Source organism: Brassica napus, chromosome C5, assembly GCF_020379485.1.
Source record: "Brassica napus cultivar Da-Ae chromosome C5, Da-Ae, whole genome shotgun sequence".
NCBI lineage: Eukaryota > Viridiplantae > Streptophyta > Magnoliopsida > Brassicales > Brassicaceae > Brassica > Brassica napus.
This window is the reverse complement of record NC_063448.1, coordinates 13,730,718-13,736,691: the sequence shown is the minus strand read 5'-3', so window position 1 is coordinate 13,736,691 and position 5,974 is coordinate 13,730,718. Positions and strand designations below refer to the sequence as shown.

Here is a 5,974-nt window from a genome sequence, read left to right as displayed (position 1 = left end):
TTAGGCACAATGCCATCGCTTGGTCTTTTCTCAGAACTGAATTCTATTGAACTAGGATTGCTAGAAACATACGAGAGTTGATTTAGAAACCTTAGTGAACACATATTCAACCCGATGGTAAAGCTTGCTATAAGCGATATCGATCGATGATCCAATAGATTAATCGATCGATATTGTGAAAGGTGTATCGATCAATATTCCTATAGAATAATCGATCGACACTTTCTACAGATCAACATGCGAGAGCTGAGATCTTAGATCTAGTGATAGATAATCTAGACATGCGAGAGCTGGTAGATTATTATTATTGTTTGAGTTCTATAATATCTTACAAGCAACAATTAGCCTCTATATCATTATAATCCTGATTACCTGAATAGAAACCCTAGATCTAGCAAACCATCCTTCCATCAAACAAATTTTTGCCAAGCTGAACAATAGTCTTGTTCAACTTGTTTACTGTTTACCGTTTTGCTATCTATATTTACTACTTTATAAACTATTAGCCTAGCTTAATCGTATAACTATTAGATCTTTTGTGTGCCCTAGCTCCCTGTGGATTTGATCCCTAAGTACTACAACTCGACCTCTTATTTGAGAGAGTATAAATCACTCCTTAGTGTAATTTGAGTGATATCAAGCAGGTGCGTGATTGATTCTTCTTCGTTACATCTCTTGCAAAGGGAAGAGACTGGGATATTGCGAATAGCAAAATGTTCTCCTACTGGTAGACCATCATGTAGGGATTTCCGGATAAAAACTTTGATCCTTTTTATATCAATTACACTAATATCTTCTTTATTTATAGTTGGGCATTTTATTTGTTAACTTGGTTAGATCAGTTATTCGTTTTGATTTGATTCCAAAAATTTAAATATTTGTAAAGTTTCTGATCGAAACAAATAGTAAAATGTAGTATCCGTAAAAATAAATAAATATTTTTTTTTGAAAAGTCAAATATTCGATCTAGTTTGTATATTTATAGATATGTAATATAATTATATATACAAGTCATTATATTTATACAAATCTTCTTATATAAATTTGCTTCTTTTACTCTTTTAAATTGTTTTTGAAATTTTAGTTTTGAGCCATTACACACCCACTCTAATTTTTGTGTTACACCAAATATTAACATATGAATATTCTTATTTGGCTCATCAATGTTGGATTATTTGATTTTGATTTGTGATTTGCATTAAAATGTTTGCTTCTAGTTAATCATATTATTCATGTTATTTTATATGATGTCATGTTTATTTAACTTTTATTACTACATATTATTTTTAAATTTTATTTTATTTTTAATATAATTAACTAATAGAATTGGATAATCTAAAAATACCTAAACGAATTCCGAATTTATGGATTTCTAAAACTTTTTGGATTGAAACGGATCATAAACTTAACTATTTGATTCGAATGAAACATATCACTTATACTAAAATTTTGGATATCCAATTGGCCATGCCTATTGATTATGAATGTATTAGAAAGTATGTAAACAACTATTAGAACTGAGCCTTATAATCTTTTTCTTTTAATTTGTTTCCAAACACTCTTAACTTTGGTGATAAGTGAAATTAAAAACCAATGAGAGAAGAGCAGTGGGGTTAGTTTGACTGACCCCTAGCCAATAAAATCAGCCAATGGGCGATAGAGAGATATAGAGACCTCGTAAGAACCGCCTCCTTCGCCATTTGTATCATCTCTCTATAAAACCATTAAGCCATCAACCTCTCACTGCATTCAACAAATCATTCAAATATTTTTTTCTAAAGAACCCCAAAAAAAGACTTGGCAGAGAATCAATGGAACGTGGAGTTCCTCTATCTCACTATCAACTACCCAACTCCAACTCTGGTAATAATCAAATAAGAAATGCCTATTTATATATGTACGTGCATGCATGTCTTTTTGTGATTTTTCTCTTTTTACAAGAAAGAAGTAGAGATTGTTATGTCTTCTTGATATAATAGAGATTTTGGTCTTAAAAATAATTAGAATTTTTATAGGTATGAGGAAGATGCTTATATATATGCATGCATGAATGACTTTGATATATGTATATGTCTAATCTACTTGCGTATTCATATATACATCCGAGCATGAACCAATGCTTCATATTCAGATATTTCATGCTTTGTATTTTTAACATCCTTCAATGGCGGATCATATATACGTGTCCTTTAAATGTACCGGTGCATGCACAAGGAATGTTTTGAGTTTCACTTTTTTCCTATTTACCAGATTTGGATTTCGCCTTCTTAGAAATAAAGAGTCGCTCATAATCGAAGTTTATATTAAAGGAATTTTAAATATGTTATAATCTTTTATTTAGTAGTTTGTTTGCTGTAACGTCTGCCTTTTTGTTTTTTTCTTTTCGTTTCAAAACGAAAATCTCGTTTCTCATCTTCAAAAAAAAAAAAAAAAAAATCTCGTTTCTCCGCCTTTATTTGGAAACTAGGGGTTGGCCCGGCCGCATGAGTTACATTAAAATTATTGTATATTAAAATGTATTTTAATTTTATGAAAAAATTGAAAAAATATTTTAAAGTCATGAATAGAATAAATATAATTTTTTTTTCTAATCAGATCATATATATTGTTTTGTCAACATTTGAACTTTGTTTATAATTCTTACATGTTTGGATTTTTATTTGTTATCAACTATATTTTATGACATTGTACTAATTTATTTTCAGTATTCATTTCAGTTATATTTTTAATGGAAATACGTTTTTTTTGCATTTGCATGAAATTATATGTGTAGTATTTTAATATATTTTTTAATTGTGTGTTTTATGTTTGTTTGTGGTTCCACAATATTGTTTTAAACACTTTTTTGGTCAGATTAGAAGGCATGGTATATTTAGTTAAGGAAATTTTTGAATATTGGATTTCTTAAATTTTGAAAAATACTTTGTGTTTTTAAAAATATGTGTCCACTGACGAAGCTGTTCAAATATATAACTTATGCAGCTCATTAATGAAAATACAACTACGATGAACCTGTGGCTCCGTTTCGTTTTATGGTAAAGTAAAGTAAAATATGTTACTTTTTTTTTGGTAAAAATGTTAAGTATTTAAAATATGTTACTTGTCTATAACTTGGTTGGGCGTATCAGACATACGCTTGAGAGGTGTTTTGTTCAGAAGTGCCTTAAGATTTTTTTCCAGTAGATGAAAATTTTAGTTAGTGCTATTGGAGCTCATCATATGGGTGATGTAAATTTGCTCTCGTTTTAATGACAGTTGCGCATTTGTTATGAAATATATTAGTATATATTCTTCTAACAACATCTCTGTAAGAGTTATTGAGGAAAACAATATGATGACAGCAGGCCCGTCTTATGTAAATTATGGACCCTGGCTTAGATTTTTTTCTCCAAAATTATAGCTATATTTAACAAATTTGGACCCTAATTTCTTAAAGAATTACTTTCAGAAGAAAAAGTGACAGGAAAAATATTCGTGAGTACATCAAAACGGGTTGTTACTTTCACAAAGCCATTAGCTGCTTGTTTGTGTGTGTGTGTTTGCCGCTGATTTCATGTTTGCTTTTGTCATGTTCTGTGGATAATGATATATAATTAGTGGGAATTGGCTGCTTGGGCCGTCGTGAAAGTTGAAGTATCTTAATATTATTTGTAACGGTTTGAAGTGGTATTTCAATGAATTGTTCTGGATTAAGTTACTAATATTAAACTGTGCGTATATGTAGCATCTATTCTCTAGTTGGATACTGTGGAATAATTATCATGTTCATCACTTATATTTAAAGAAAGTCGAAATAGGAAACGGTGGCCCATGAGAGAATGTGTTCCATCCGTAATATGTGTAATGAATACGTTCTTCATTTTAACAGTATTTCTCTCGGTGGGATGCTCTGTTTTACGTGTCATGTGACCTATGTCTAGAAAGTCTGAATGTCAATTCATGTGCCATAAGTTTATTACAATGATACTTATGAAACAATGCACATTGTAAACATATATTAGACGTTCGCTATGGAGATGTGCTACAAACTGGTGTTGTTTCAGCCTTGTAAAGGGGTTTGTAATTGTAAGTGGTTATTTTTTTGGGTTTATTAAAACCAAATAGTTAATGTATTTAAAATAGCTACAATAACAGAACGTGTATTTTCTTTTTCATTATCAATACGGGGTCCTTAAAGTTGAAATATGCATATGCTTTTATTGGTTAAATAAATTGCAGAGAAAAATGTAAAATCAAATATCGGTACAAAGAAGAAAATTAAAATTAACATTGTTTAACAAAAAGACAACCCAAATCAAACTCAATAAAATGCAGGAAACTCTTTATATAGGTTACTACAGCAGCTAGCCTCGCGTGGTTTATTAAGTGCCTACTCCGCCACTGCAACATGTGGTTATGTTACCGAGCTCTCGCCAACAGTAGCTTGTGCAGCTGTTGTGGTTTCATTCAGTGGAGACAAGTGGATCACTGGTCCGGCACCACAGGTGGTATTAGTGTGAGTTGCAAATCGCTTCTCACCATCAGAGCACATGTAGCCAGAAACATGATCTATTAGTGGTTTCTATGCCATCAAATTTGCACTTGCAGAGAAACTCAAATTTTTGTTATGAGATGAAGCTAGGCCCTTCAGTAATGCAATAGTTTTGTGACATATCGAGAGAAGGTAGCATGAAGGGATTGTACATGCGGAGGAAAATTGACGACGTATGTGTTTAGCTCCGACACCATTAGAGACTCGAGTTCCTTTACGCCACCATATTTTGTAAAACTTTTGGAGCATTTACCTCCGCCCTCACCCAAGTTGGTTAAGTCAACATCGATCAACTTGCAAATTTCATTGGTTTTGAGCTTGAAGATCATTTTCTCCCCACCTACCTAGCTAAGAAGGCCTGGCATGCATGTGTCTATTTTTACATGTATAGCGTCGTTAGTATAAGGCTATTTTCCCAGCCACATGTTTCAAACAGAGATGGAGGGGAGAAGGTACTGACCTCCAACAAATTTGGGATTAATGTTGGTGGCAAGAATGACCTTTGGCTCCACACCCAACCAACATGTCTAACTTTTGGTGAAGTTGGCTCACCTGGACATCAAAAACACGGAGGTAGACAGTTGCAGACCTGAGAAGAAAACCAACTGAAATAGATAAGACAGATGGACATATGCAGATGAGGATTGTTTAATATTAACATTATATTATCGAAAACCATTGTAAATAATTTGAAAAGAGCTTATTAGTTCTGAGACAGTGGATGGACCCATTAATATGAATGTTTGACATAATTCGCTGAGTTGTTTGGGAAAGGTCAGTGGAAGTAGTCTTGATGAGGATAACCACCCCTATGATGTCTGCAAGAGAAAATTAGATGGATTTGGTTATTTTAACCCTAAAAACGAATCGCAGGAATGCAAGTTATGAAACATACCGGGCAACTCAGTGTTTGTATTTGACAAAGCCATTATTTGAACACACTGCGGAACGTAAAGAGCTCTGTCAGTATTGGAGATGGTCCCACCGTCAGTTCAAAATATTTAGTGATGTTAGTGAATCAAATAACTACAGATGAATCTGTAAGTTTGAAGAGGTTGTTGCTTCTGGTGACATCAAAACCTTTTTCAGGAGATGTTTGAACGTATTCAGACGATGGACAGTTATGAACCTTGGAGATGTGCCTAGTGAAGAGGCAGAGATATGAACAACGGTGCCAAGTTAAGTAAGGTGAGCATCTAAGAATACAAAGGGATATGCGAAGGAAACTGAGGGAACATACCCTTTCATCAAGGAGTAGCATGTCAACCCCATAAGCTTTCTCCGTTCTTGACGTTGCCTGCCTCTCAATAACGGAGACGCCTAGTAACCGGCTGAAGAACACGGACGATGTTAAAATCGGAAAAGATTATCGGAGAGGTAACCATTGTCGCAATCAAAGTTTGCAACAAAACAATCACATGCATATGATGAAGCAGTGAGATT

The 5,974-nt window shown here is 33.2% G+C and overlaps 1 long non-coding RNA gene across 2 annotated transcripts; it reads left to right on the top strand.

Moving 5' to 3' along the window:
* The first annotated feature begins 340 nt into the window (after positions 1-340).
* Positions 341-4,183, top strand: LOC106399816. 2 transcript variants are annotated; one of them, XR_002658643.2, is made up of 2 exons: positions 341-1,863; positions 3,869-4,183. It is a non-coding gene; the product is annotated as an uncharacterized LOC106399816 (long non-coding RNA). The 2 variants fall into 2 exon arrangements; XR_002658644.2 differs by having other exon boundaries at positions 2,983-4,183.
* Positions 4,184-5,974: the final 1,791 nt, after the last annotated feature.